This window comes from Sinocyclocheilus grahami, unplaced genomic scaffold, assembly GCF_001515645.1.
Source record: "Sinocyclocheilus grahami isolate Dianchi unplaced genomic scaffold, SAMN03320097.WGS_v1.1 scaffold357.1, whole genome shotgun sequence".
NCBI classification, from domain to species: Eukaryota; Metazoa; Chordata; class Actinopteri; order Cypriniformes; family Cyprinidae; genus Sinocyclocheilus; species Sinocyclocheilus grahami.
This window is the reverse complement of record NW_015505536.1, coordinates 781203-791651: the sequence shown is the minus strand read 5'-3', so window position 1 is coordinate 791651 and position 10449 is coordinate 781203. Positions and strand designations below refer to the sequence as shown.

At 36.0% G+C, this 10449-nt stretch overlaps 1 protein-coding gene across 1 annotated transcript in view; it reads left to right on the top strand.

Annotated features, from left to right (window-relative positions):
- LOC107548897 (RNA-binding protein 40-like) overlaps window positions 1-157 on the top strand; it is a 13085-nt gene extending 12928 nt beyond the window's left edge. Inside the window, exon 16 of the mRNA XM_016229753.1 lies at window positions 129-157. The gene's annotated coding sequence lies outside the window, so the exon portion shown is untranslated. The remainder of the gene's footprint in view (window positions 1-128) is intronic.
- The last annotated feature ends 10292 nt before the right edge of the window (window positions 158-10449 follow it).

The following is a 10449-nucleotide window of genomic DNA, read 5'->3' as shown; positions in this document are numbered from 1 at the left end:
GTATGTATGTATGTATATATATATATATATATATATATATATATATATATATATATATATATATATATATATACACACAATACACATAAAGCTTGTTATTAATATTTTTCCCTCCAATTTTATTGCAGAATGCTGCTGTTGAGTTCTGTTGGACAGAAGTTCATCATCGATTAATGTAATATCATTTTTTATTATTATATTTGATTTTGTTGATATGTCTTGCAATACAAAAAATAAAAGGTAAATAATAGTTTTATCTGGATCTTCATTCAAGATTTCAAGACCCTCTCATAACAATATTGTTTATATATTCTTTTCTTTGCAATATCATTATTAATCTGGGTTGTTTGTGCGCTCAAGGTTGCAAAAGGTCGGATCCTGATGTTTAATGGTACCAGTATTGTTCTGCACGCACAACATGTGCCTTTGATGTGAAGGAGAATACATTTAGAAGTCGCTATCAGTCAGCCAGCTCATCTTCCAGCAGCACAGCAACAGATGGTGCTGTCAATACAGCAGAGCTCAGACAAACACAAACAATACACAAGAAAGACTGTGACCAGGGCTGGCCCGACTCGAAGATTAGCTGTTATTTGTTCACTGTACTTTAGTCTGAGATCTAAGATTCTCAAGACGCATTGTGCCAGTTTTGATTTCGGGGACGCCAAATGCTTTTGCTTTTCATGATCAATCATGATGCTCAATCATGATCTGTCTTGACGTTAAATATTAAGCATGAATGAGATTTGAGATTTTACGATGCTTTGCAACATTTTGGACACACAAAGAAACCATTTCTGTCTTGTGTTTTTTTTTTTTTTAGGAAGTACTTTCAGAGGTGTCCAAACTCGATCCTGGAGGGCCGGTGTCCTGCAGAGTTTAGCTCCAACTTGCCTCATCACACCTGCCTGGAAGTTTCTAGCATGCCTATTAAGACCATGATTAGCTGATTCAGGTGTGTTTAATTAGGGTTGGAGCTAAACTCTGCAGGACACCGGCCCTCCAGGACTGAGTTTGGACACCCCTGTACTAGATCAACTGATTAAGGGTTCAACATAAACCACACAGGTCAAAAGTTTGAAGTAATGTATTAATGGATGAAAATGTTTCTCCAAGGCTGCTTTTATATACATCAAACAGTAATATTGTGAAATATTACAATTTAGCATAAATTTTAATTTAAAATCTAATTTACTATTTGATTTGTTGATGAATAGAAAGTTCAAAAGAATCTTTAACATTTATTTGAAGTAGAAATCTTTTGTGACATTATAAATGTCTTCACATTAATTTATTGCTTCTGTGTTGAATAAAAGCATGAATGAATTTTTACATTTCTTTCTGTATTATTATAATTTTTTACAAATCTTGCTTACCCCAAACTTTTGAATGGTAGCGGATCATGGTTTCCACTAAAACATTAAGCAGCAAAAACTGTTTTCAACATTGATAATGCTAACAAATGTTACATGGGCAGCAAATCAGCATATTAGAATGATTTCTGAAGGATCATGTGACACTTTAGACCGGAATAATGACTTCTGATATTCAGCTTTGCCATTACAGGAATAAATTAGATTTCAAAATAGAAAACTGTAATAATATTCCACCATTTTATTGATTTCACTGTATTTTTGATCGATTAAATGCAGCCTTGGTGAGCAAAAGGTCTTTCAAAAACATGAAGAAATCTTAATTAGTCCAAACTTTTGACCAGTTGTGTGTAGAATATTGTGGTGGTTCATACGAAGCCCATCTGATATTCAAATACTTTTTTGATTGCTTTGCCTAGATGAGAAAACAATTCCAGTTTCCATCTGTGTCCAATGGCATTCCCAACAAGGGCCCTTTTATCACTTTTGAAATTATTCCTGATAAATGTCTTGGTAATTCTCAATATTTCCACGGCGGCTGGTGCATTTGTCATCATTGAAGTCAGTGGCAGAGTATCTCACAGATGGGAACTCCTCACGGGTGGCATTGAAGTACGAGCCGCAGGTCGAGCGCCTCCTCTCCCCTCCGCCCGACGAACATGTGTGATTGATGACAACGTCTGTGTAGATCTTCACCTGCAGGAGCCGCATCGGTTCATTACCATGAGCCCACAGCACAACACTGCCTACCAGGACACATCAAAGGACACTGCTGTGCTTTCCTATCTACAGTGGGAAAGTAATGACGGTATCAAAGGGCTTTGGAGCTCTAATACAAGGAGAACATTTTAAATAAGGAGATCTGCATTTAGAGGTATATAATTCAGTCAGGGACATCACTTGGGCAGGACAACTGGGAACATTATCCCATGTCCAAAGGGAGAGGGGGTCCACCCACAAAAATGTGTTCAGAGCCCTGATTTCTGTTTAAACTGATATGTGTTGGATTTTAATCTACTTGGTTTAGGTGGTCAATTTTGTTACAGGGCTACCCTAAGGCAGGGTTTAGTCTAGAGACTAAATGAAAGTTGCCCCTATGACCATTATATTTCTTGAACTGAGGTTTTGTTGACCTTTCGACCGAAATTAAGGGGAATTAATCCTAACATTAACAGTAAGTATCAGCGCTTTAACAGTAAGTATACTAACAATGAAAATCTACAAAACATTTATATTCATCCATGTATAATTGTATATAAAATCGTCAATATCGTAAATGTATTATATTATATTAAAGGGGAAATGATTGATAAAATGCTCAAGTCGCCATAATCTAACCCTAAAATTTAAAAGACCAACATGAATGTTCCAAAAAACATCTTGACCTACCAGTGAACTGTCTGGACCAACTGGAAACCATCTGTCGTTCCATACGATAAATATAGACCCACTTCCCATCACAACGTAACTTTTTGTTTTACCCCTCACATGGCTTTTTGTGAGTTTTCCTCTGTTTGTTCAAATGTAGGTTCTTTTTATTCTTAGGACCAGGGGTGAGAGCTGGAGATTGATGCCTTGTGACACAGCCCTGGTGTTTGTGAATAACCATGACAACCGGAGAGGTCATGGGGCAGTCGGGGCATCCGTCCACCCGGTCTAGGAGCCTAGGTAGGAGCTGTCCTGTCTGAGACTAAAGCACACTGACGTTTCAGCAGGAGCCAAACAGACATCATGAATGATGACTCTTGTCTGCTCTCATGGTCTTCAAAATGTACAAAATGACTGTGGCCCATCCCTACGGAAAGGGTCACGTCAAGCTGCTGCTGGGACCGGTATGTTGTGAAAGGAAAGGTGGATTGCAGTGACGTAAAGCACTAGAGAATCAGCGGGGTAAAATGTGACAGCTGTGGAGCTAAAAATAGACGAAAAGTCTGGCTTGAACATCTATCTATCTATCTATCTATCTATCTATCTATCTATCTATCTATCTATCTATCTATCATTACAGCATTCTATCTGTTGTTCTCTCACTCCATCCACCAATCCATCCTTTGTTCATTCTGTTGTTCTGTCATTTTATCTATCATTTCATTTCATATCATATGATTTTTATCTATCCATCTATGTATCCATCCATCCATCCATCCTTGTATCATTCTGTCATTCTCTCATTCCATCTATCTATCGATCTGTCTATTGTTCTATTGCATCATTCTATCTTATATCTGTCTATTGTCTACATTTTGGAGTGTGTCCCAAAAATAATTAGCTTACTGTGCTGAACAGAAGCAGAAGATGAGTGTTAAGATGCCCCATGAAGGACAAAACTTACTTGCTTTCTCTCTTCGTGCTCCAAGAGTAAATGTGTCAATGCCAAGGTGTGCTTATTCATTATGAAATGAGTGATGGCTTCTCTGTAAATATTTCATGCATGCAACTCCTAAAAGTTTCATGATGTTGTCCGAATGAGTAAGATTTAGAGAGGAAGTGAAGTAATTAATTTGAATTATTGATGTTTAATGCCTTTGATATGAGACGTCACAAAGGTCACCATTTCAATATAACCTGAGAGACTACAGTAATAAGCTCTTGTCCCTGTCAGAAAATGCTTATATTAGAAAAATACTGTGACTATCTTCTGTGGTCTGTTCTGTATGAACATCACTACGAATGGGCATCTTAGTTAGCCAAGCCAGTAAGCCTTGTATGACCGTAAATTATGTTGAGGTGTATAGCATTACTAATTTCTTTCTATTTGAGTTCTTCATACTATGTGTATTGGATGCACAGAATGTTTTTTAACTCAAAGGCCCTATTTTATCCAAGACAATATTTCAAGGCACTTCTATCTACAGTAGGCAGTTTTTTTTTGTTTACAGCTGGGCCCCCCTGGAAGTTCCAATCTAATCTTAAGGTTTTCCTTTGCTTGGATGAGAACATACAGAATACACTAAAATGCCTACATATTGAGTAAATGGTTATAAATAAATAACCTTGTACTGCATGTGAATTGTGTTCTGAGTGTTTGCGCTCTGAAACCATAAAGACATCTCTGCCGCACCACCTCCGAGCATCACATCTTAAAGTGTAGCTCAGGTTAACTAAGCGCTGACAAAATGAAGGCCAGAGCTGGTCTTCATCTCATTCGTTTTTTTGTGCTGTCTGAAACCCCAGTTGAATCTTCGACTTATTTCATCTGCAGTAACCTTGCTTATTCCCATCGGACGTATTTGTGTTGGTGTAAAGAATTTATGGCGATCTAAAAGAAATGTATAAATCCTGGGTTTGGCTTTTTCAGGGCCATTGGGGTGGACAGTGATCAGAATGTGTAAGAACGGCTCCCTCTGAGACTCTTTGTGACTAATACATCTCCCCTCCTTCGCTGAATGCCAAACAGGACCGACATGACTGCGGTGGGGTTCTTACCTAGCTGTAAGTTGGCCTTCAGTGCTGAATCTTAGTCAGCTTGTGTGCGCTGTGAGACATCCTGTGCAGGTTTTTGTTGTTAGCAGAATCCCATATGAGTTTTCGCTCAGCAGGAGTGAAGGAAGGACATGGAATGGGGGCACAAGGATCTATATTTGCAGCTGAAAAGGGATCTATCGGGCCGTTTGCCCAGAGACATGCTGTGAAATGCGTGTTCGTCATTGGCTTAACACTGACTACACTCAAAATACCAGAGCAAAAGTCATTATGCATTTGGTTGGCAGGGACGATGGAGAACTTTGTATATGATGTTTTGTCAGTGAATAACTGCTTGATAGATTGAACTCACAGTCCTGTCACTCCAATTCAAATCGAACTGATTCTGGTTCCTTTGGGGTGTGGCCAATTCGATTTCCAATATATGATTTAAAATCGAGCCAGTTCTTAAATTCGGAACTCTAGTTGGTAGTGTCACGATACCAAAATTTTGACTTCATGATACATGACTAAAATATTTTGATACTACTACTGAACCGATAATATGACAAAAACATGGAACAACAGGAAAAGTAATTGAATGATAGATAATCCAAAAATAAAAAAATTTAATTCCACCTTAAAATAAAATAAATAAATAAAAATAAAAATCACATGCCAGTGCCAAAATTTTCTTAAATTAATTTTATTTTTCTGGATTGCATTATTTTCCATTTACATTTTTCGAGACTCTATTTTATTGGTTACATTAAAAAATATTAATCAGAAAGCATGTCTGATTAATTGAAATCATGAAACATACACAATTTATCAGCAATTTATTAAAAAAAATTTTTAAGGCCCTAGAAATTTCAGAAATACTGTATTTACAATTTTCTGGTAAATAAATTCTGGTAAATAATTTTTTCTAGTAAATAGAAATTCCTTAAATCTTGTTTTAATAATAGTTTTATTAGTACTAGTAGTACTATCATTACATTAACTAATATATTTCTGTCAAGTTAAACCAAAATTTTATTTTGACGGGTTGCTGCAAACTACGTTTGGTCGTATATGATATGACGATAGTTTTCCGCAAAAGAAACGGTAAAATGCTCATGAACTGACTCATGAGCAGTTCTAGTGATTATGTTCATGTGCTCATGTAATCATGTTGAGGAGGCTGAGGCAGAAAACACAGCGAGCATCACGCGTGCTTCAGTATGTGTGCAGTAAATGAAACCGTGCTTTTTATGTCTGGATTCCACGATTCCGTTCCCATTTTCCACATCGCAGAAATCATAGCGCCCTAAATAAACAGTGTTTTACTCAGAAAATACGGCTTTTATTAAAATGCCTTCTCAAAGTTCCGGTACTAGTAAAATGAGGAATTGTAAAAGCAGGTTACCGTGATACCTTTTTAGTACTGGTATATGGTGCAACACTACTATTTGGCATTCCGCTCACATTTTAGATTTTTCTTGCTTAAGATGCTGTGAACACAGACAAGCAGAGGGATACAAAGAGTGAAGCATCTCAATGCTGTTATCATTTATCATTTATCATTTATACAATCTGTTGTATAAATTCATATAGTTTGGTTGGACAGGGTTTATATTATCAATGCATCATGCCCAGCTAATTTCAAGTCAAAAACTAGAAAATGTGGCAAGGTAGTGATATGGCAGAGTTGGCAATATGTTACAGCCTCATAAAATTACTGAGCAGAAACGATATTTCTCATCCACTGATATGTCTGTAGCTTTCATTATTAATAACATGAATTATTGAACAGAACACGTCTCCTAATGTCTCATCATTCTCCTTAAGCAGGTGGGAGGTTTTCTCAAAAGGATGCTGGTGAGATTGCATCTAGCATACCAATGAAAGTGAGTATGTGTGAGCATGTCTGTGCGTGTGAGACTATTACGTGAGACAACTATTAGAAAATCACACTTCACACAAGCAGTGGAATCCTATGGAAGAGCAGAGGGGACTGAGTTGAAACGTAAGAAATACGAATACATTTTTAATTGAAATGACTGTCAAATTCATCACAGTCATTTCCCAAGTTTGGACTGAAAAGATGTCTGACATTTGACCTCAGAATGCCACTCTAATACGAATGAAAAATTCCTTTAGCTAATGATTCCTCAGGCTACCATTTGCAGCTTATGCATGAAATTGCTGCCGTTAATTGTATTGGCTCTTTTGTACACCCTAAATAACCGTTATGTCTGCAAAACTACGGCCCAAATGATTCAGTCAGTTCTGGCAGAGCTGCAAGCTCAGTCAAAAAGAATTTTGGCTGCAGATTATGGAGGCATCCTGGGATTTCCCTCCAGTGAACATTGGCTTTGGAATCAATATAGCAAGTAAACTCAGAGGCACTGTGTGTAGTCAACTATAAGCCAAACAGTAATTGCTTAAATTGATGTAATCCTTCACGTGTCCTCTGTGTGGCAAAGTTGATATCAAAATAATTATGTGTGCAGTCCAATGGTTTTGAGATATAATCCTTAAATCAAGAACAATTAAAACTGTGATGCAGAGAGAGATGAACCTATACGTCCAGATTGTGCCCTTTTTGCATTTTGCATAGTAATCTGAATCAACAAATGAGTGTAACCATACCCCAAAAATGTGTAAATGCTGAATAGATTTATTTAGTTTTTTTGCTTGACTTCAGGACTTTTAGGACTAGGCTCAATATAGATTAAACCGATACCTTTACACAAACTTAAACATGTGTGATGATCACTGTGTGATCTCATGGGGCCCTAAATAAAAATGTATCTTACTCTGTAGAGTTCATTTTCAAGGTTTAGCAAACGTGTGGAAAGCATTTCCTTCCCTGTTAATGGTAAATTAATATTGTGATAAATATCAATATTGTATGATATGAAAAAAAATATTATGATAGTATATTTGGCCCTATTGCCTAGCCTTTCTTCAGGGTCCAAATGAAAGGGGGTGTTTCAACAGTATTTTTGAACAACATTGTATTAACTCTGGTCTCATGAAAAGTCATAATAATTTATACAAAATTGCAAAATCGAACAAGGTATGAAAATGGTACAAACCTACCCATAAAAGTCCAAACCTACAGTCAAAAGCTAATACTGTAAAAATGATTGTGATTTTAACAGTAAAAGACTGTAAAAATGCTACAGTAAAAACCTGTTAATTGGTTATTAGTAACTTTCCATACTATATACGGTGAATAACTGTAATTATATTTAATGTAATTTTACAGTAAAATACTGTTAAATTTACGGTTTTTGGAAGTGAAAAAGAAAAAGTAATTGTATAATTTACATTGAAAAAACGTAAATTGACACTCCCAGAATTCCCTGTATGACACTTCCTATTTTATGTTTTTTCATTGAAATAACTATGTTTCTTAGTTTTTTCTTATCAGTTGTGTACATTAGGGTTTTATCTTACATCTAATGTTGTTAAATGAATGTTTAATGCATTATTTCAGTATCATGTGTGTTACCATGATGGTTTTTAATGTTTGTGTGAATGACACTGTGCACCTTCTATATATATATATATAGTACTTCCCTCTTCAGCTTGTGGAAGAGCTGTTTGTGATGAGCTTCGATTCATCATGTGACTTTCTCATCACTACCTGTTTTTGGTGGTTATCAGTATTACGATGGTTCAAAACAGATATTAGTACTTCAATATGCTGGTTTACTAACATTACATCAGTTAATGAAATATGTTTTTTATTGTGAATTTAAGTTAAGTCTGTAAAACCTAAAATGTTGCTACCATATTTTTAACGGTGAAGTTCTGGCAACCACAGCTGCCGGTATTTTACCATAAATGTCACAGATTTTTTAAAAATAAAATGTCCTTTCTCATACAAGCCATGTCATATTTGTATGTTACAATTTTCAGCATTTCATATGAATTATTGCGAATTATTGCGAGTAAATCAGAATGCACTAAATAGACCCTATATATAACTCCTGAGGAGGTAGCCACCGCGTAAATGTTGCAAAAAAACTTGATTGTTTTAGTTAAACTACCGCTAACTGTGCTAGGCTAGTGGACTGAGATAAACCTCAACATGTCGCACCTGGACAAAAACTCTGCTTGGCTTGTCAACAGGTTTGTTTTTCAACTATTTCTAAACTTATTGAGCAGTTTTATGAGTTTGGAGTTCCAGCTAATTCAAAATTGTTTATGGACTTTACATGACTTGAGCTGCCAGATTGATTGGCAGGCTGCACGCTAATTAGCCATGAATAGGAGAGTGTCGCTTGCGATGACTTCATCACGGATTTATCCGAGTTCAAACAGGTCATCGTTAATCATCTCGGGGTATTGTGTGATTGAGAGCACTTTTCCGGTGCACTCTAAATGACCTGTTCATAAATCCCACTCTCCACTGTTTTATTATTAAAGTCTCTGCTAACCGGGCCAAGTGCAGTGAAGGCGTGCGTTATAGAGGTGAGCGGCCCCTGAAAGCAGTCTCTGGGTTAAGCTCTTTTCATTTCTGGAGTTCTGCAGCCCCTCTCAGCAAAGACTGCCAATCAAACGCCCAGCGCAGGGAGGGTTCATAATCTAAACCGTATTAATCTGAGCCGTTTATGAGGGGTCAAGTGAAAAAGAGCTGATCGATTCGGAGTGCTCCGTGCAAACGCCATTTCTCAATCGTCTGTGGCCCCATCCTCTAATTACAATTTGTTTTGCAATATTGAGAAATAATAGCTTTTCCTTGGTTGTCAGTTACCCTCAGAATTGCATTACGGAGCTTTGTTTAAACAGGAGAACAAATCAATACCATCTGCCTTCATGTATCCTGATCATCTCTCCTCAGCACAGCAAGCAGCTCTATGACATTGTCAATTGTTAATATCAACCCACACACAAGTCCTATTGATTTTCTGTGTATCTGGGTATGTATTATCTGTGCTGTTTTTTCCACTGTATCTTCTGACCCTGTGAAGTGGCTGATTTTATCTGCATGAGATACGCCAACAAGAAGTTGATATCAAACTGGAGTTGCAGGATGTATAATGATTTACTGATAGGAATCTGTTGCTGGGACGGATCCATGTATAGCTTTGTTGAGAAAGAGTGCTAGATTGCACTCTTACAATCCGGTATTTATTGACATGTATGCTAGTGTGAAAGTTGAGAGGTTTTTGGTGTCTTTTTTTCTATTTAGACAAAATGTGTGTGTGTGTATATATGTACATGTGTATGAACTATTTTGTTTGCAAAATTGAGCAAAACAAATTATCGTGATGTTTTGATATCATACCCCCCTTTTAATATCTGCCCCTTAAAAAAATAAAAATTAATATTCTCAAAAAAAGACCAAATGAATTGCCTAAATAATAATAATAATAATAATAATAATAAAAAGTTTAAAATAAATATAACTTTATTTTTATTATTTAGGTAATTCATTTGTCTTACCTTGCATAATTTTTTCATGTTTTTTTTGAGGATATTAAATTTTTGTTTTGACATCAGTATTTTATTTTAAGGAGGTTTTTTCATAAGCAATTTTAGTACTGATTTATAAAATATAATTTATATAAAACTTAAAAATAAATAACAAATAATGTTTTAAAAAAATATAGATGTATTAATTATATATTTATTTAAAAAAATAGATGTTAATCTGTGTCCGGGGAAATCAGCCGAT